General features: G+C 42.8%; 1 long non-coding RNA gene across 1 annotated transcript; it reads right to left on the reverse strand.

Annotated features, from left to right (window-relative positions):
- Positions 1 to 1,900: 1,900 nt before the first annotated feature.
- On the reverse strand, positions 1,901 to 20,954 carry LOC128351601 (uncharacterized). The gene is made up of 4 exons (XR_008320039.1): positions 20,261 to 20,954; positions 14,166 to 14,231; positions 13,659 to 13,711; positions 1,901 to 2,103 (listed from the first exon to the last, which is right to left on the reverse strand). It is a non-coding gene; the product is annotated as an uncharacterized LOC128351601 (long non-coding RNA).
- Positions 20,955 to 21,342: the final 388 nt, after the last annotated feature.

Raw genomic sequence — 21,342 nt, forward strand, 5'->3', positions numbered from 1 at the left:
TTAAAAGAGAAACACATGGTCAAACAAGGGAGTTTTTGACATGGGGGAGCAATTTAGCCCTGTAGTCCCCCATGTGTGCATTTTGAGATGGTGCACTCCCAGGAGGGCTTCTTCATAACACACAATACTTCTGAATGGGTAGATCAGGCCTATTCTGTTCTCTAACTTCCCCTGATTTCAGAATGTATAAGCATAACCAATACAGAAACTAGCCAAGCCATGGCTGCCTTCAACAGATACCTCTGACCTTGAGTTCTATAAATTAGAGAACAGAGAAGGCCTGTTCTTACTCTTTTAATCAGACATAATTTTGACAAACTGCTTCCATATACTTGCTAATGCTTTTCTAAGCTACTCCACATCGTTTCAGCACTCGCTTCTTTGTATGAAAGCTTTATTGTACTCTGTTAACCTATCTGCCACTTTCCCTCTTTCTTCATTCTCATTTTCACACAGACTGACTCTTGTGAGCTTCTGTATGAAAGGCCCACCTGCAGAAGACCTTGGAACTACAAACATGGAGGTGGGCTGATTCAGCTTAAACCCTAGCATTAAAATCACTTGTACACATCTACAAAGACAGACTTCATTTCAGCTTCATTTCCTTCGCCAACTGCTACAGCTATAGTCCCAGAAGAGGGACCGGTAACTCACTGTAGCTCTTCCTAAAAGCTGCACATTAATTTTATTTATTGTGCCAGAAAATAAAGGTGTTCAGGATTGCGGCTGGCATTACTGGAGAAAATATGGCAAATGAATCAAAAATATGGACACAACTGTAGAGATTTATAAAACATTGACTGTACAGATGGAAGAACATGATATATGACCAGTGCCGAGGTCATGTCCAATGTACTTTTTCCTCATTTGCTCATGCAGGTGGAGCTGAAACAGTTGCCAGTTCACAACATGAGGGTTTTTATTTTTAAAATGTGCAAAAAACGTAAGAGCTTGTAAGATTAAGGTACAGGGTATGCATTAAAGTAATTCCAGTAGGCCCTGATCCACACCATTCACCTGCTTAATAGAGATGAGTGAGCATGAAGGCGTATCTACAGCCCGTTCCTTCTCTTTGGGAATAGCTGAGCAGTGCCATTGCTTGGTATCTGACTCAGACTATGCACATGCAGCTGCATGAAGAATCACATGTGCGGCAAACATATGTGCACACAGTTCCCAACTGGCTAGCTGGGCTGGGCTGACTGTGTTTATAATATGTGATAAACGTCGCAGGAAAAAAGAGGGTGGGTGGGAGCATTACGCACAGAAAGAGCAGCGGCAGACTAGATATAAATATGGTAATCTTAGGATATTCTTTGCCTTACAGACCTCTTAAGGTTGTACCCTAAATCCATAATTCTAAAGCCATATCAATAAAATATCCCTTGGTGACAATAAAATCACAGCACATATATATATCTTTGTCAGACAAAGCAACGTTTTGGCATGAGGACAACTTTTAAACAAACCCTTCAGACAGTGAATGTGGGAGCAGCATCGTAAGAAATTGAGTTTAACTTGGAATGTTACGTATAGTTTTATATCTGAACAAATTATCGCATTTGAAAGAAACATTCCATCTACATCCGGTGTTATTAACAATGCTATAGCAAAGTACACAAAATTTCCTACATTTCCAACATGGATTCAGATTCTCTCTCTCCCTTAACTCTTGTTCTGAAAAGGCGATGCTTCAAATCCCTAAATCACATGAGGCATATTTTTAATATCTTGTACTAGGGATAACCTTTTCAATAGTGCTGGAAATCCCTACATACCCTATCTAGGTGTATCCAGATGAATGGCTTCCATATGAATAGATTTTTCTTCACTGTTTTTCATTCTATTGTGCATAGCAGTAACGTATGCTTTTTATAATGAAGGGCTTCTCTTAATAACCTTGCATTTATTTTGTTTTGTTTTATTTTATTTTAGAAAGCAGATGTGATGAAGTGCATGAGAGCTAGAGGTTTAATAAAACACACTTGTCTTCTCTCAGGTCTCACAATAAACCAGATTAGATAGTGTTCTAATGGTGAAAGTTCCATTTTTTTTCTCCTGCTGTTGATAAATGTGTAGAAATGACATTTTCCCTTTCTTGACCTGAAAAGGAATATGTTACATATAGGCAATTGCTAGGAAACTGTCTTTGCAAAGATACAAATGAAAAGGATTCTTCAGCCTTAAAACTGAAATTGTACACACAAATGTTCTTAACACATAGGAATAAATATCAGGTGATTAAGTCTTTTTATAGCCTCTTAGATATTCCCTTCATGTAATTCTTCATTATCATTCACACCCAGAGAAAGTACACCATGTTTTGGTGCCTGAAGCAGAAAAATACAATTCCACCACCACCACCACCACCACCATTGCCCCAGGTGGTAAAGATATAACAACTGGTGCTTTTCTGCCCTTTAATTGTAGTCCAAGATCTGCCACTTGAGTTGGGCCTCCCTGGCATCTCCAAGATAGGGCAGGGAGAGAGATTCTTGCCTACAACCTTGGAGAAGCCACTGCCAGCCTGTGTAGACAATACTGAGCTAGATGGACCAATGGTCTGACTCAGTATATGGCAGCTTCCTATGCTCCTATGTGATGGTAGGGTTCTCCTCTGGGTGACCTTGGACACATTACTGAACAGAACACTTGGTGTCATTGTGGGAAAATACATGATTGATAGCCTCTGTTTGTAGAGTGAGCCAAGCTGCAGCAGCAGCATGCTGTAGGAGTAGCGCAAGTCCTTGCTCCATCTGATAGCGTGCAGTTTGTACACCCGCCCTGAGTGCGAGAGTGTAACCTGGTTGGTGTCAGGAGTCAGCCTCGCTGAGTGCCTGTTAAGTCTCGTGCCTCAGGAGAGGCCCACTGACAAGCCCTGGCATTGCTGCTCCTCTTCTTTGTTGTCACTTCCTATTGGTCACAAAATTGAAACAGAGGAGGAGGAGGAGCCTCTGTTCTCCTCACCCTTTCCCTGAAGTCAGAGGAAGAGGGCATATGAGGGTAGCAGCAGCAGCAGAGCAGCAGCAGCAGCGAGAACGTGGGCTCAGGGCAGGGATCTTACTGAGGGCATCTTACCTCTAGTTCCCTAAAAGACAGAGCTGACATTTATTTTATTTATTTTTATTTTTATTTTTACATTTATACCCCGCTCTTCCTCCAAGGAGCCCAGAGCGGTGTACTACATTCTTGAGTTTCTCTTTCACAACAACCCTGTGAAGTCGGTTAGGCTGAGAGAGAAGTGACTGGCCCAGAGTCACCCAGCTAGTTTCATGGCTGAATGGGGATTTGAACTCGGGTCTCCCCAGTCCTAGTCCAGCACTCTAACCACTACACCACGCTGACATTCCATCTATCATGTGGAAGCCCAGTCCATGTGATTCCTCCCCCCTCCTTTTTTCTCCCTCTTTCTTTATATTTCATTTTTATTACATTAATTGGCATTGCAATGGCATGGTGGGAGTGAAATGTGAAACTCCCCACTTCTCCACACATCCAGGAGCTTGCACAGAGGGTACACTTCACATGCCACACTCTCGGTGGCGGGACCTACACTTCTCCCCCACCATGCCATTGCAGCGTAGCCCCAACCAAAAGTATGAACTGGGGCATAATCTTTAAGAGAAAGGAGAAGGAAAATTTGTGAAACATGCTTCAAAGGAAGGGGCTTATTTTCCTTCTATTCCCTCAATATTTCCATTAAATCTAAAGCAATGACATCACAACAAGGCCAGGATGCCAAGACAAATTATATTAAAAAAAATTCTCGCATGGTTACATTTTCTGCAAATTATAGCTCTCGGAATATAAATCAGAATAATTGTTTAAATCAGAGTGACTGTTGAAATAGATTTACAGAGATCAAATCAAAATTGTAATAATTCTTGTGGTCTCACTAATGCTCAGAGCACCAAATATTTCCAAAAATTTGGGTTGTCAGTTATATACAGTGTTTACATTAACATGCTGGTGGAACAGAGAAAATATATATTTTAAGATGAAAATGTGAATCCGGGGTTACAAATATGTTCTTGAAACAGCGAAGTCATCTTGTTTCAAGTAAAACCAGATGTTTGCTTAAAGTGAAAGCCCATCATTTCTTTTAATTACGTTCATTGGTTAGGCCACCAGGAATATCCATATGTGCACACAATGATCCGATTAAAATCAAAGACCTCACAATCGAGAATGCAATCAACAACTGAATGACCACCATTAAGATCTGTGGTGCACTGATCTGAATTCTACTATGTAACTTCACTAATTTCCCCACAACAAAAACCAAACAGAAATGATGATATGGTAGCCAAGGCAACTAGTATGAAGAATAATCTACCTTCATATAAGCTTTTCCAATGTCACTACTTGACAGTCATAGCAATAATAATTACTAATTATGGACACTGCATGATGAGTCAAACTGACCAATTATTTGAGGGCAAGAGAAGTAGGCAGCTGAATGACAGTCTATTCACAAGTAGAGTCTTCAAATTACGTATTGGAATGACAAAACATACTTTCCCTTAGAGTTAGTTGGGTCCCTTCCCTGGTCACAATGGCAGGAACAGTGCAGGGCTGAAGGTTAACACGGTGAGCACCCTCAGGTGCATGTTTGAGAGCCAGTGTGGTGTAGTGGTTAGAGTGCTGGACTAGGACCGGGGAGACCCGAGTTCAAATCCCCGTTCAGCCATGAAACTAGCTGGGTGACTCTGGGCCAGTCACTTCTCTCTCAGCCTAATCTACTTCACAGGGTTGTTGTGAGGAGAAAACGCAAGTATGTAGTACACCGCTCTGGGCTCCTTGGAGGAAAAGTGGGATATAAATTTAATGATGATGATGATGATGACTAAGGAGGAGCCCGTAATCAGTTCCTAGAAGCTTTACAGCTCCGGAAGTGCTGGCTCAGGCTTTTCTCTAGGTTGCAAGGGCGCGGCAAATCGTAAAGGCTGTGCGGCTTGTGTGTGTGGGCTGTGATGCTTCCTTTGGTTGGCTAAGAGAATTAGCAATTAGCACTAGTATGTAATGCTCTGAGCCAGAGTGTAATAGCCTGAAGTATTTCAGGTAGGAGAACTTGTGCCTTGGCCAGTCATTAGGGCTAGGGATGTGCATGGAACCATTTGGCTCTCCATTCTGGGAGCGCTGAAACGGTTCTTTGGAGCAGCGTTTGAGCTGATTCGGAGGACGGGGGGTTCCTTTAAGGGACAGGGGAGACACTGCCTACCTGCCAGGCCTCCGCTCGCCACTTTCCCCTAGCTGGTGCTCTCGTAAAAAGCAGGCGTGTGGGGCTGCAGCATGCCTCCCTATGATACTTCTTGTGGGTCAGTTCAGATGATACTTCTGCCAGCTGCCCACATGGGATAAGGACGTGCATATACCATGAGTGCAAATGTCCTTTACCCTCCTGATGCACCAGAGCACCTTTCCCTAATCACAAGTTCATCTTAACTGTACCAGATGCTGGGAGTACTAGTTTAAACGAATAGAGGGAGAGAAGAACTTGCGCATTCATAGCATCTGCATATCCTTATTGTGTGTGAGCAACCAGCAGGCAAAGTATAGTCTAAAACAGCCCTATCTATAGCTGTACCATTCAAGGGTCCTGCACCCAGGTCCACCTTTTTTAAAGAATGCAAGTGCAGTTATTCACACAAAAACATGTACATATTTGCAGGCATCTGTACAGGGCGATCTGAGCCCCACTCAGCAGTGCCCTGGAAATGGCCAACGCATGTGCGCACAGCACACACAAATTCATCAGCCATTTCTGGGGTGCTGCTGACCAGGGCTGCAGGGAGCCACATTGCAGCCCCACATGCCCGCTTTTTATGAGAGCTCCGGCAGGGGGAAAGCAGTGGGGCAGGGGCTGGCAGGTAGGCAGAGCCTTCCCTGCCCCTTAAAGGAACCCCCAGCTGCCTTCCCAGCTTTGCATGGAACCGGTTCCATACACATCCCTAATTAGGACCTGCACTGTAGAGGGGTGGAGAACCAATCCCCATGTTGTTTGACTTAATTGTTGGTTAAATAAGGTTGCAGCCCTTTAAGCTTTGGATTATCATTGGTGTGTGGGCAAATACGTAGGTGAACATGAGTGCTTCTTATTTATTACCAGGCAATTAATTTCCACAGCAATATTTAAGTTGTGGCCTGCTGGTAATATACTTGTAATTAAACTACACTATGATTTATGGCAGCCAGAAAAGAAATTGCTTTTAAAATATTCTATCATTAGTGTTCATAACACCCGCCTACCTTTTTCCCAGAAGGCAGTACATGACTAACTACAGTGAGTGAGCTAACAAGTTCGTTGACTTCTTTACAATCACTGCTTACGATCCTCAGCTACATCACTTAGACAGATTGGCCTTGAAAAATGAGCATGGCAAATGGAGTGAAACTACTTCTTGTTATATTCTACCAATTCTAAAAACTTCTAGTTGCTGAATAGAATGATTAGGGCAACTGACAGGAGCTGCTGTTTCTACACACACACACACACCATCCCAGCCTGAGGATGTGTGATCCCTCACATGTGATAGCCCCTTGAGTTCTGTGACCCCACAAAATATTCACCCTTGTCTGAAGCTTCAGGATGTTAATGGGATATAATGACTATTAGGCAGTAGCGACTTGTTTGACAAGTGACTGGAGATGCTGATCATTCTGTAGTTGCAGGAGCCCTTTGTTTTCCTTCTTCATTTGCCTTACTGAAGAGTGGATACTCAGGCTACCCCAGATTTGGCAGGCAAAAAGGCAGCTGTCTTTTAAAAGTGTCCAGAAACGTCAGCTTCGTACACAGGCAACCTTACATAAAATGCAGGTAGCCTAGAGGTTAGCAGCAAGTGCACCACTGTTTTAAATTCACTCTCCTTAGGGAACGGATGCAGCGATTGTATCCGCCAAAGCTGATAAAGTGCTCCTGGCCACAGCCCCAGATTTGATACCAGAGTGAGACTTGGATCCAGGAGCATTCCCAAATGGCTCGTTCCGGGGAGTGATGGGAAGAGAGCTGGGCTTGTGGTAGCTTAACCTCCGCTGGCGATCATCTGGGCGATCGCCACCAGATTAAGTGGCTCCACCCGGCCTGCTGCCATTTCTGGCAGTGAGCCAGGGGGGGAAGAGCAGCCACGCCAAGCATGGCGGCTGCGCTTCTGCCTCGGGGCACCCTGGAATGCAGGAGAGGGACGTCCTCCCGCTCCCAGCATTTCCCTTTGGTGCACCGCTATTGGTGTGGGCACCCAGCAGAGGGGAGGATGGCAGCCACTCATCTGCCAGGGAAGGCAACTGAGCTCCTGCCTTCCCCACAGCCTGCCCACCCTCTCCGGTGAGGTCGTGGGCATGGCCTCATTATTTTCTGTGCAGCTTGGATTGCTGGTCTTGTGGCAGCAAGCATGACTTGTCCCCTTGGCTAAGCAGGGTCTGCCCTGGTTGCATCTGAATGGGAGACTAGAAGTGTGAGCACTGTAAGATATTCCCCTTAGAGGATGGAGTCACTCTGGGAAGAGCATCTAGGCTCCAAGGTCCTTCCCTGGCATCTCCAAGATAGGGCTGAGAGAGATTCCTGCCTGCAACCTTGAAGAAGCCGCTGCCAGTCTGTGTAGACAATACTGAGCTAGATAGACCAATGGTCTGACTCAGTATATGGCAGCTTCCTGTGTTCCTATGTTCTATGTTGAGTGTAACCCCATCCAGAACAGGAAGTTCTATCCCATCTTATCTTCAATTTATTATAACTTTTACCTTGTTACATTATGTCTTACTTTAATATTGTTTGAAAAGAGGTTGAGCATTTTTGAATAGAAAGATGGGATAAATGAAAAGATGGGAATAGAGTATATTAGATAGATAGATAGATAGATAGATAGATAGATAGATAGATAGATAGATAGATACCTATAAAGTAACAGCTTTGTATGTTTCTCCAGAACTTCCCACTCCACTGCCCCCTTTAATCAAAAGCCAGTTTCTCCTACACACATGGAACTTTCACTTTAAAATGACTGTGAATGAATAAAACCTTATTACAGTCAGAGACCAGCAGTAAAAAATCAAAATCCAAACAACAGAGCTGGGTAGAAGAAACAGAATGACTGTGGATCTTTTGATACTTCAGAGATAGAAAGAACATTGTTCCATGCATGGATGGGTTAAAGTAGCAGCAACAGTGAGGTTCATAAGCAGAGCACAGAAAAATCACAGTTATATATTTTTAAAAGTCCCACTGAATTGCCCTGTACAGATGCCTGTAAATATGTACATGTTTTTGTGTGAATAACTGCACTTGCATTCTTTAAAAAAGTGGACCTGGGTGCAGGACCCTTAAATGGTACAGCTATAGATAGGGCTGTTTTAGACTATACTTTGCCTGCTGGTTGCTCACACACAATAAGGATATGCAGATGCTATGAATGCGCAAGTTCTTCTCTCCCTCTATTCGTTTAAACTAGTACTCCCAGCATCTGGTACAGTTAAGATGAACTTGTGATTAGGGAAAGGTGCTCTGGTGCATCAGGAGGGTAAAGGACATTTGCACTCATGGTATATGCACGTCCTTATCCCATGTGGGCAGCTGGCAGAAGTATCATCTGAACTGACCCACAAGAAGTATACTACTTTGCTTTCATTGAACATAACATGTGAACAATAGGAATGTACAAAATGTTTCAATGTCAAAAAGTTTCAACTCAAAATGGACCATTTTGAGTGTTTCAAGCTCAAAACAAAATGCCGTTTAAATAAAGGGCCTGTTGCAAGCTCAGAACAAAACAACCCCATTCTGACATTTCGAGAGCCATTTTGGAGGCCTATTTTCCCCTTGCTGATTGGTTTTCTGGCACTGGCTTCCACTTCACTTGCAATCTCTGTGCTTTTTGGTTGGCTTGTTATACAAGTCATGAGCAGCTGTGCCCTCATTGGCTGAGGAAAGCCAGAAGGGAGGGGGAACACAAAAGGAGGGAGTTTCAAAATGTATTCAAAGGTACTAGGAGGCAGAGATAATCCTTATATGTGCCTCGTTGAAGAGGATACATCAAGACAGAAGGAAGGAATCAAGAAAGGTTTGATTTTGTAGTTTTCTCAAAACGAAGTATGATATGCTATGCTATTGCTGCTATATCTGTCTGGTTTTGCTGGATGCCAGATTGACAAAGGCAGAACTTGTGCACCTGCCTTCCTTGGGTTGAGATTTGGTTTGTTTGTGAGATAGTGTTGTCACGAGAAATGGACAGCGGCAGCCATGTGTGTGTGCTTGTTTGTAATCTTTCTTGGTGATTGGTGTGATGAGCTCCATGTCTGGCCTTGAGACTATCTTGTGCTTCACTCACTGCCCTAGTCTGCTCTGTAATTCGCATTGCAAGGTGTACTCACTCAGTCAAAATGTGGCTGAAGTTGTTCTAGTTGAGCTTATGGTTATCCTTGCTGCTGAAGGTGTTGCTGTGGCAGCTGTTATAATGCTAGAAAGTAATATAAGGAGCCATAATTGTGTGTGATATAGCAATTTGTGCCAACGATGTTACTACAGAACAGGCACTGTGGTTGGCTGTGGATTCTGAGTCAGTGATTCTTTTTTGGCCATTTTTGGACTGTGTTTGAAATTTTCAGTCCCCGCAGCCACGCCTGTGCAATAAGACAGGGGTGTGGTTGTGCCTCCATCACATGAGGCAGGTACGGGCTGCCATCTTGCCTCCCCCTCCATGTGGCTGGGATTGGCCAATGAGGGAAAGAGGCAGGCCGATTGCGTCCTGGCCACCTCCATGCTGTCAGCGTGCTCTGTATTGGGAGGGACGGATTCCCTTTTACTGTGTGCTTCTGCAGTGTTTTTCAAGGCAGGGTTGCAAAATGCATTGCAAATTGCAATGCAAAATGTGTGTGCACTGTTAGTGCAGTTTGTTCCAGCCATAGGGAACAATGGGGAAACTCAAAACATCCCATTGTTTCTAGGGACACCAAAGTGTGTTGGATGGTAGGGCATATTGGTGCTACTTACCACCCCACCCACAAAAGAAATGGGCAAGCCAGCAATTTCTAACAATTTCTTGACCTTTCCCACAATAGGATCCTACCACCCAACCCACTTTGGTATCCCTTGGAGCTTCCCATGGGGAACAATGGGGTGTTTTGATTTTTCCCATTGTTCCCTATAGCCAAAACACTCAAAACTTTTCGAGTTTGTTTCGTTGAAACAACTTGGTTGACCATTGTTTCGACAAACCATTTCAGCCATCTGTGTTTTGTTTTGAGCTTGAAACAAAGCACAAAATCCGTTCTGTGCACATCCCTAGTGAATAACTGTACTTGCATACAAATATGTATGTGTACATGTGTTGTACATGTGTTGAATATAATGTGTGAACAGGGTTATTATAAATGGTCATTCAAGAGATGTCCAAGATAAGATAAAGGATTGGGATAAGAAGGATAGGAACCAATGAAATCATTAGAAAAGAAGCTGCATGGCAGGGAATGGGCTACACAAGGAAGAATTTGTCTCAGAGAAGAGACTTAATGGTCTGCTAGTCCACGGAAGGACACCCTGAAACTGGGAAATCAGTGTGGTATAGTGGTTAGACTTGGGGAACCTATATTCATACCACTCAGCCATTGGGCCAGCTATGATATTTCAACCTGACCCCTACTCATAGGATTCTTTTGAAGGCAAAAGTGGAGTAATCTCAAGAATTTATTAAAGAAGGGATGGATTTTGAATAAGTGAATAAATAAATTTGAGGGAACTCGGCATACAGGGAAAGCCCTGCCTAGAGAAGTAATAATGATATCTTCATGCTACTAAGTATTTATGAATACAAATAAGATGGATATTTGTATACAACTTTTCAACAAAAGTTCTCAAAGCAGTGTGTGTGTGTGTGTGTGTGTTTATAAGAGAGAGGGAGGGAGAAGGAGAGAGGGAGGGAAGGAGGGAGAGAGAGAGAGTGGGGAGAGAGAGAGAGAGAGAGAGAGAGAGAGAGAATATTCTTACAAGAATGAGGATGGTAGATAGTATTTTCTGTGGGACTTGAAAATAATCAGTACAATGTCCTAAATATTCCTCAGTGACCCTCAATGCTGAAATGTGCAATATTGTCAATCAAGTAAATAAAAAACGGTTTCCTGTCTGTCCGCGGGTATGAACCCGATCTCAAAGTGTGAGGAAAGATATCAAAGGAGCAGAATATAATTGCTTTGGAACTGTGTATCTACATAACAGGAGTGCCCCAGGGGAGCCTTATATGCGTGGCTTTGCTGGTTCTAATCAAGCAGTTACTAGTGTATGGAAGACTCAAAAGCAAGCTGCTGATTTGTTAACGCTAAAAGAACCAGAAATTATTTAATTCCTAAGTGAGTGCAAACCACAGTGATTCATACATACTTGCTTCTGGTTTGCGGTCTCTGTTCTGGACGAAATCCATTTCCCCCCCTTCAGATGACAATAGAGACAGAAAGTTTACTGATTCATGATCCTAACAACATGAGTCCTAGCAACTTTTCAGCTGGAATTGATTCTGATAGTTTTGAAAACAACATTGATCTCGTGGATAGGATGGGATGTAGAGGGGAGAAGCAAGAGCCCAGGAAATTTGTTGGATAAAAGTCAAATTTAAAGCAGCTTGTCTAACTGTTACACAAATAACCATTATTCAGAATGTCTGCTTGTTCCATATTTGAAGAAACAATTAATCCCTGATCTCTAACCTGAGTTTCTAAAGGGCTAATGTAGCAAGAAGTAATAATGAGAAACATATATAACTAGCTCCCTTGTGTGAAAAGATTTAGCAGATAATCTCACTAACTCTTTTCCCATGAGAGTTCATATATAATCTGTTGAATGGAGGCAGGCAAAGTTTTAAAATTTTACGATGAGAACCATAACAAGTGATTTACGATAGTCCAATTCACAGACTTTGCACCCTTTATTGTCAATGGCCTTCAGTTATTTTAAGCACAAGTATTTTGAAGTTAGTGGCTTATAGAGTATAGCCAAATAGTAATAGCATGAAACACCCATTAATGGGATGGGTACTTTTCATTTTGCCCCTTTTTGCATATAGCTGTGAAGAGATATATTCACAATACAAGGTGTCTTCAAGTTTTCAAAAACTGAGTACATTGCACCCAGGTATACAGGGTATGGGAGCATATTGGCTAACCATGAGTCCGGGCATTGACATGCTATGTGACCATGCCTCCTGCTCTCTCCGGGTTCAACACCTGCCTGCAGAGGCAAGCTCTGAACACAGGGAGAGTTCCCATGATTTGAATGATGGACGGCCAGAATGGCAACACTCCCCAATTCACAAATTCTTTGAAGTGTGTGATGGAGGAGATGGGCACCTGTCCAATCCTTTTCCATGTGAGGGTCGCTGTAAAAACTGGGCAATAACCTTCTTCATATACTGATCGGTTTCTAGGCTTCTGCCTGGACCTCTCAGGACGTATAATGCCCCCAGATTGTAGGGCTTAACACAGCAAATATTTCTACAAGTTTGTTTTAAAGCTTGATCAAGGGTTTGAGATTTGATGAAGGAATGTTAATATTTCTTAATGATCAAAATATAGGAGCATAGGAAGCTGCCATATACTGAGTCAGACCATAGGTCCATCCATATACTGAGTCAGACCATAGGTCCATCTAGCTCAATATTGTCTACACAGACTGGCTGTGGCATCTCCAAGGTTGCAGGCAGGAATCTTTCTCAGCCCTATCTTGGAGAAGCCAGGGAGGGAACTTGGAACCTTCTGCTCTTCCTAGAGCGGCTTCATCCCCTGAGGGGAATATCTTACAGTGCTCATACTTCTAGTCTCCCATTCATATGCAACCAGGGCGGACCCTGCTTAGCTAAGGGGACAAGTCATGCTTGCTACCACAAGACTAGCTCTCCTCTCCTTATATGCTTCTTTATGGGCGTTAATGGTTAAGAATGAACTCTTGATGCAGAAATCTCTGTCCCAAATACATCATTCTGCGTTCCCTGTTTTGCTCTTGGACTGAACACTAATTTGAAAATGGACCTACATCACTTGGATAGAAACCTCTGGGAGCTGGACATACAAGGCAGAGTTTAGGCCATAAAGTTTTACCACAAGCATCTGGGCACAATTTTCTTTAAGAAATAGAATTCAGAGTTTGTATAACATCTGTTGTGGTAACTATGAGGACTTTATCTCAGCCTTTTTATGCTGTGTTAGCAATAACCACCTACTTTTATAGGAAAAATAAAGTCATTTCCAGCTGGTGACCTTAGTGAGGTGGACACCTGTCCAATAGGAGTTGGCCTGAAACCCTCAGCCCATTTGAAGCAAGGAAGGGCAGGCTGTCATCAGGGTTACAGTTTTTATTTTGGAACTCGGAAGTGACCTGTAAATCTGTTTGTTCCAGGATAACATCATTTTCCGATAAACCTTGGCCTCCCTGTTGGGATTTACTAAGCTCTACCGCTCCATATTTTGGGGGAATGATTTGGCTTTAAGATAACAACTTGTAGAACGCAGCAGGGGGGAAATCCCCCAAAGGGTCTTCTCTTCAATGACATACTTTTGCTATCGCATTTCGACAGAGATATGCAAGCCAAAACAAATTACCTATGTGCACAGTTAATAAAGTTAAGGATCAACAACATAAAAACTAAAAGTATGAAAAAGAACAAATTGCAATAAATGCCAACCTTTTTCGTAATTGAAATAGGAAAGGTCTGATGTTTTGTGTATCTTGGTGGCACTGCAAACAAAACAGGTGGAACGGATGAAGAGATTAAAACCAGAAGAGCAAAAGCCAGACACACCTTTACAACTAAAAAGTCAGCCTGGAGGAACAGATTTTCCCCCAAACTTGACTGTAACTATTTAATAGAAGTGTAAAACCTTTCTTTTTATATAGTGCTAAAACCTGGAGACTTATTAAGACTTTACTTTTAAAGCCCATGGTTTTCTTAAAAATAGCCCAAAAAACAAAACCTACCATATTCCATTGCCTGAAAGCAAATTAAAGAGAAAAGCTCCCTCACATGTCTAGATTCACAACTCACACACTCTCCAACATTTCACAGATGAAAATAGAGTTGTGCTTATAACACCCCAATTCTCTTAAGAAGGATTACCACCCAAGCACCCTTCCTCTAGCGCACGCGCGCACGCGCACACACACACACACACACACACACACACTTACTTACACATTGCCAAAACAAAGCTCTTTTCCACCTTCTGTATATGCTTACTCTGCAATCATCTGTCTTCTCCTGATTTAAAAGTCAATAGAATGTTGGTTATTTTCACAAAAGATATAGAGTGGAACACTGTTCTACAATACATTATCAACAGTTCAAAACATCTCAACAGCTTAAGGATCTGAAATATCAGGCTTGCATTGAATGCTTAGTGTTCATACAGACATATTTACATGAAGCCTGCTAGAGAGAGGATGCATCCACTATATACTCTAGATGTTCCTCTCTAAAGTAGGACTCCAGAGAACTGAACCATGAAAAATGGCAGCAGCAACAAATGCTGACAACCTTTTTAATAAGTCATTCCCAAGAGAAAAAAATAAATAGGAACAACTTAAGGGCAGTGACTGTTAAAGGACAGGAACCAGAAAACAAACAATATTGGCTAAACAAGGAAAGTGAAGCAACTCAGCCTACATTTACAAATCTCCAAGAACCAAACTCAACATATTTTCTAAAGCCCAAATTTTTGAGGAGACACTATTGTATAGTACATAACACTGTCACTCTGAATAAAGAGATAGGTGTGTGCTGCTATTTCTATGATTGATTGATTCTATTTCTATTTCAGAATTGCTAAGGTACTTTTACAACAGCAACCTAATGGCTCAGTGGGGAAATGACTTGACTAGCATGCCAGAAGTTGCCAGTTCTAATCCAGGCTGGTATGCTTCCCAGACTATGGGAAACACCTATTTTGGGTAGCAGCAAAATAGGAAGATGCTGAAAGGCGTCATATAATACTGCATGGGAGATGGCAATGGTATACAATTCTAATCTCGGTTCTAATCCCCACTGGGATGTTTCCCAGACTATGGGAAACACCTATATCTGGCACCAGTAAATATAGGAAGATGCTGAAAGGCATCATCTCAGACTGTGCGGGAGGAGGCAATGTTAAACCCCTCCTGTATTCTACCAAAGACAACCACAGGGCACTGTGGTTGCCAGGAGAGCACCAACTTGACAGCACACTTTACCTTTACCTTTACTTCTCCAACAGATAGAAAGCTGGTAGTTTAAGACGCCTGATTGCTAGAAAAGTCTGAACATGGAATCATTTTATAATCAAATTGTTAAAATACATGGAGGTTGTTCTCAGGATAGGGCAGCACTAGTCATGAGAACCTCCAGGATCAGTCTTAATCCTGGCACTCCTCTACCAGGTACCCAGGTTTTGCACCCATGTTAAAAGTGAGGAAGGAGGGCATGTGCACGCCCTCCTACCTCACGGCCCGGGTTGTGTGGGTACATGGGCTGCTGGCAGCCATTAAAATGACAGAGGCTGGAGGAAAGCGAAACCTGGCCTCAGGAGTATCCACAGTGCACTTTGCTGCTTCTGCAGTGTATTGTGGGATATCTGAAGGCTGGTCGTCCTTCCCCCAGGCTCTGGATTGGTGCATTGCTCGCTGCAGTGCTGATCATGTGGGCGTGTGAGCACCGATGCCTGGAACTGCCAGGATCATGTGGGGGAGAAGGTAGGTAGGATCCTGCCTTCCCCCCAGTCCTCCCCAACTCCAGCCCAAGAGGCTGTGTGAACAACCTTATGGTGTAATAAATAGCAGCCATCATCATACCACAGAACAAACCAGGTTGGCTTACACAAGCAAGGAAACGTAGGCCTGTGAATGAATGAATGATTTATTACGGCCATTGACCCAACATCACAGAAACAATACAAAACACAATCAAAAAGGTAGGCTTGTGGAATTTCCCCCTTCCGCACTTGAACCAGGATGGCATTTATTTATTTATTTATTTATTTATTTATTTATTTATTTATATTCAACAAATTTGTATACCGTCCAACACTTACGTCTCTGGGTGGGTCACAATAAACACACAATCAAAACAAAATTCCAACATAAAAAAAAATTAAAGCGTAAACCAATTTAAAAGTATTAAAACTGTAAATCTAATTAAAAGCCTGGGTGAACAGATGTGTCCTGATTGGTTTTTTAAAAGTTATCAGAGATGGGGAAGCTCTTATTTAAACAAGGAGTGCATTTCAAAGCCTTGGGACAGCAACAGAGAAGGCCCGTCCCTGAGTAGCCACCAGATGAGCCAGTGGCAACTGTAGACAGACCTCTCCAGATGATCTGAACGGGCAGTGGGAATCTTGGTGAAGAAGACATTCTCTTAAATACCCAGGGCCTAAGCTGTTTAGGTTATAACCTAAAGACTTTATAGGTTATAACCAGGCTTTATAGGTTATAACCATTCAAGGCTATAAACTTTAGGTTTTATAGGTTATAACCAGCACCTTGTATTTTGCCTGGAAACGTATTGGCAGCCAGTGTAGGTCTTTCAATATGAGAGTAATATGGTCTCTCCAAGATGACCCAGATACCAACCTGGCTGCTGCATTCTGGACCAACTGCAGTTTCTGGACTACATACAAAGGCAGCCCCACATAGAGAGCATTGCAGTAGTCCAGCCTGGAGGTTACCTGCGTATGTACCACTGTTCTGAGGTAATTTAACTTAAGAAATGGACGCAGCTGGCATATCAGCCAAAGCTGATAAAAAGCACCTCTGGCCACCACCTCAACCTGGGGAACCAGAGAGAGAGACTGAGGTCCAGAAACACCTCCATACTGCATACCTGTTTCTTCTGGGGAAGTGTGACCCCATCTAGAAGAGGCAAACCTATTTGCAATAGCACCCAAGATGCAAGTCTAAAAACGGGACAAGCTGCACATGTGATGGCCCTGAGTGGAGAGGTGATTTGCAGGGATAAAGCTGACAAAGTTATAGGCTGTTGCAGCACAAACCAATTAATTTAAGGGGGAAACGCTGAATTCTTTACATTGCTGATGATGGGAAACTTCAGATCCTGTCAAAACTAGAAACTGCGTATAAAATCAGATTTAATTTCTTACACCTGCAAAATATCCACCAAAAATACTGTGCCTCTTTTCCTTGGAGTACACTGATGAATGCATGTTTTTACTGGATGGGGTCTGATGGGGGTAGAGTGGGTGGGTGGGCAGGCTGTATTCATACTGAAGGTGTTTTTAAATAATAGAACATATTCTATGGCCAAAAAAAAGTGCGCTGCAATCTTCAGTTTAAACTTACACCTTCGTTACATTGGCTATGAAATCTCCCCCTTTATATCACTTTTAGGCAACATGTCAACACAAGTAAAATTTAATAACTTGCTTCCCAGCTTGACAATGGTGCATCAGTTGTGTTGCCAATCAGCAACTCGAAACTTTCCCCCTTGTGAGAAAGCAATTATTCTGAAACCTTCTGGAGGCACCACCACCAAAGTGAGAACCTTCCATGCAGAAAAAAATCATTCAGGGAAGGTGTGAATTCTCATTCTTCAGCAAGTCAGGAGGATTTTGCCAAAGCTAATACCCAAGACCCACATGTGTTAAGTGATCAGCAATTCTAGTATGTTAAAATTCAGGAAACCAAGCAGGGGAAGCATCTTGGAGAGTGCCAAACAGAAGAATGTCCCATTTTTTTAAGGATGACTTCAAGTGAAGTGGGGCCATGGTATGAATATGGGGAGAAAAGACTACAAAGAGGCGATTTAGGCTGCAGTCTCCAAACCAGTTATTCACACTAACTTATGCATGACAATAGAAGATTCAAGGCAGGTTACCTTCCAAGTGACCTGTTTGCAAGATTGCAAGATGTCTTGAAAAATGGTTTTGCTTAAGCCCAACAAACCTTAAAGACTACCTCCTCTTTTGTGCCTCATTACAGTCTCTGTGATCCACCAAGGGCACCCTCTTAATGACTGTGGAACAGTGAGAACCAGTGGAACACTGTTATTCCTGGATACAAACTCTACAAAAAGGAGAGGCAGAACAAGCTAGAAAACCTAGGAGGACCAGAGTCCTCCCAAAAACATTATGTGTGAAAATATGAGGATTGAAAGGAAATGTGTTTCTAGGGGTGTGTTATTGCCCTCCGGATCAAAATGCTGAGAGTAACCTGGAATTGGAGAAGCAAATCAGAGAGGCACCAAAAAGAAACAAGTGGGTGATTTTAATTGCCCTCACATAGACTGGGCAAATTCATGTATTGACAATGAGGCCAAATTTCTAGACATGATAAATGACTGTGCCTTAGAACAGTTAGTTGTGGAACCAAGCAGAGAGAAGGCAATCTTGAACTTAATCCTGAGTGGTGCCCAGGACCCCGTGCAAGATGTCAGAGTTGTAGAACCATTGGGGAACAGTGACCATAATGTGATCCAATTCAGCTTATTTGTGAGTGGAGCATTGCCAAGGAGGTCCAACACAGATGCACTGGACTTCAGAATGCATCTGAAAACAGAAGTCCTGCCCAAATGAAGAGAACAGAAAGGAACATGAACTCTGACAAAAGAAATGTAAGGAGACAATAATAAGGGATGCAAAAAGAGAGTTTGAGGAATATATTGCTAGAAGTGTCAAGGGGAATAACAAAAATTTCTTTAAACACAGCAGCAGAAAACCTGCCAGGGAAGCAGTTGGACCCTTACGTGATGAGAGCGTGAAAGGGATTATTAAGGAGAATAAGCAATGAGTTCTCTGCATCCGTCTTCACAGCGGAGAATACTGACCATATATCCAATCCAGAATTGGGCACATTTAGGTGTCGAGGGAAAATGTTCTAAACTGTCTTGAGAAACTAAAAATTAACAAATCACCAGGACCAGATGGTATCCACCCAAGAGTTCTGAAGGAACTCAAATGTGAAAATGCTGATCTCCTAGAAAAATATGTAACTTGTCCCTACTACAGTCAGGCTCTGTACCAGAGGATTAGAAAGTAGCTAATGTAACTCAGCTTTTCAAAAAGGGATCCAGGGGGATCTGGGAAATTTCAAACCAGTTAGCTTAATTTCTGTGCTGGGTAAATTGATGGAAAGCATACTTAAGGACAAAATTGTTAAACACATAGAAGAACAGGTCTTGCTGAAGAAGAACCAGCATGGCAAGGGCATGTCTTTTACACTTTTGGAATTCTTTGAGAGTGTCAACAGACATGTGGATAAAGGTGTTCCAGTTGACATAGAATAATTGGTCAGTTTCATGGAGGACAGGTCTATTAATGGCTGCTAGTTTGGTGGCCACCTCCAGGTTTACAGGCACGATTCCTCTCAATACCAGTTGCAGGGGAGCAATAGCAGGAGAGAGGACATGCCTTCACCTCTTGCCTGTGGGCTTCTCAGAGGCATCCGGAGGGCCACTGTGTGAAACAGGATGCTGGACTAGATAGGCCATGGGCCTGATTCAGCGAGGCTTTTTTTTTAATGCTCTTATGTGTATCAAGTTTTGACATCACTAGCTTTTCTCACAGTGTCTGCCCCAAAGACATGGAACTTTTCCGACTGTGATCTTGACAAAGTTCAAATCCTACTCACTTTTTGGAAGTATTTTGGTTGGCTTAAGGCTATAATAAAATTGATTCTGATTCTGATTCTGGAAGTATTGACCTATCTGTTTCCGGTGATCATTGGGACTCAGAATTAAGCTGAGAAAGGATGTGGAAAATTTAAAAAATAATATTGTTTTTCTAGTGCATGCCACCCCCCACCTTATTTTGCTTTCTATATATTATTCATATATAATATATAAATATATAGCCATATAAGGAAAGGCTGCTGAATTCAGAAATAATTGAAATTCCCAGATTGCCAGAGGTCACTAATTCATCTGAACATATACCAAATAATGTCAACATGCACAGAAATGAATAAGCACCAGCTAACACTAAAATCTATGCCAGTGATATATGAAAGATTTTCCCATAGCCATTCCCTTCATATTAAAGATGTAAATCATTATGGAACAATGATTATAAATGTGCAAAAAGCAAGGCACACCATTAGTAACTCAGAGATTTCTTTTAAAGGGGGGGCAGGGGAGTATTGTCATTTCCATCACATTATCCAGTCTCATATCATATATGCCATATGTATTCCCTGTTAGGGCAGATGAAAAGGCTGCAAAATAAATTTCTAGGCTATCATATTCAGAAGTTCTAACAGACATTCTTTTCAACCTGATATGGAAGCTCGCTGAGACCACATACTCACATGTAAAATGACTGGTCTTACATTCCAGCGTCCAAACTGAAATGGTTGGTGGATCAGGTGACTATTTTATTTATTACATGCACTAACCCCTGCTGTTGTGGAACCACACTCCACTTCTCCTCACCACAGCCAACACAGAGAGCTGGGCTCCAGCAACCCCCAGGAACACCTTGTGGACCCCCTGTTCTTGCCTGCCAACTGGGAATGCACTGTCCTGACCCCAAGTATGCCTGGTGCTTGTCAGGGCTGATGTGGAAGGGTGCAGGGTTAGTGCAGTCCTACATAGCCCATCAAGATCTAGCCTTAAATCTGCAGTACTTCCAAAAGCAGCTATTTATTGTTTTGTTCTGGGATTTCACAACAGTGCCATAATCGTACACAAAATTTAATATTGAAGAACTTGGAAATGGTCAGATACACCTTGGTAATAAAAAAAAGGTTTTCCTTTTAAAAAAGGGAAAAAGCCATAACAACACTTGCTATTCTGGTGGCATGAAATCGTGCACTGATCCAGAAAAAAGACAAGTGATGACAATAGGCAATTTCTCTGACCATGGTTATGAATGGCCAGAAAGCCAAGCCATTTCCTACTTTTCACAGTCACTAGCCAACCCTGCACAGAACATCTGTGCGCTCTTTGAGGCCGGTGGTTACCTCTCCCCCCCCCTTCTGCCCCAGTCTCTGTTTCTGGGACCAGCCACCTCTCCTCCCCACTGCCACTTCTGCCCCCCCTTTCTTTCCCCACTCCTGGGCCTTGCCTCTGCGGCCGGGCCGGGCCCGCCACCTCTAACCTCAACAGCTGGGCCGCTGCCATGGCAACCAATCCTCCTGGGTACACCTCAGCCAATCAGGCCTGTCCGCTGCCCAGCCAATCAGCTGGGCTCTGGGACACACATTCCAAGGCACACCCAGGAGAATTCATATAATAGATTCTTAGAGGTGCTATTGGCAGTGACCCATGAAGAGGCCTTTTCCAAAGCAGCACCCGTCCTATAGAATTTTTTGCCATTAATATTAGGTATTCTCCAACTGTCCTGACATTTGGCCATCTGCTAAAGATCTATCTCATAGGGCAGGCTTTT

The sequence above is a fragment of the Hemicordylus capensis genome, chromosome 1, assembly GCF_027244095.1.
Source record: "Hemicordylus capensis ecotype Gifberg chromosome 1, rHemCap1.1.pri, whole genome shotgun sequence".
Classification (NCBI taxonomy): domain Eukaryota; kingdom Metazoa; phylum Chordata; class Lepidosauria; order Squamata; family Cordylidae; genus Hemicordylus; species Hemicordylus capensis.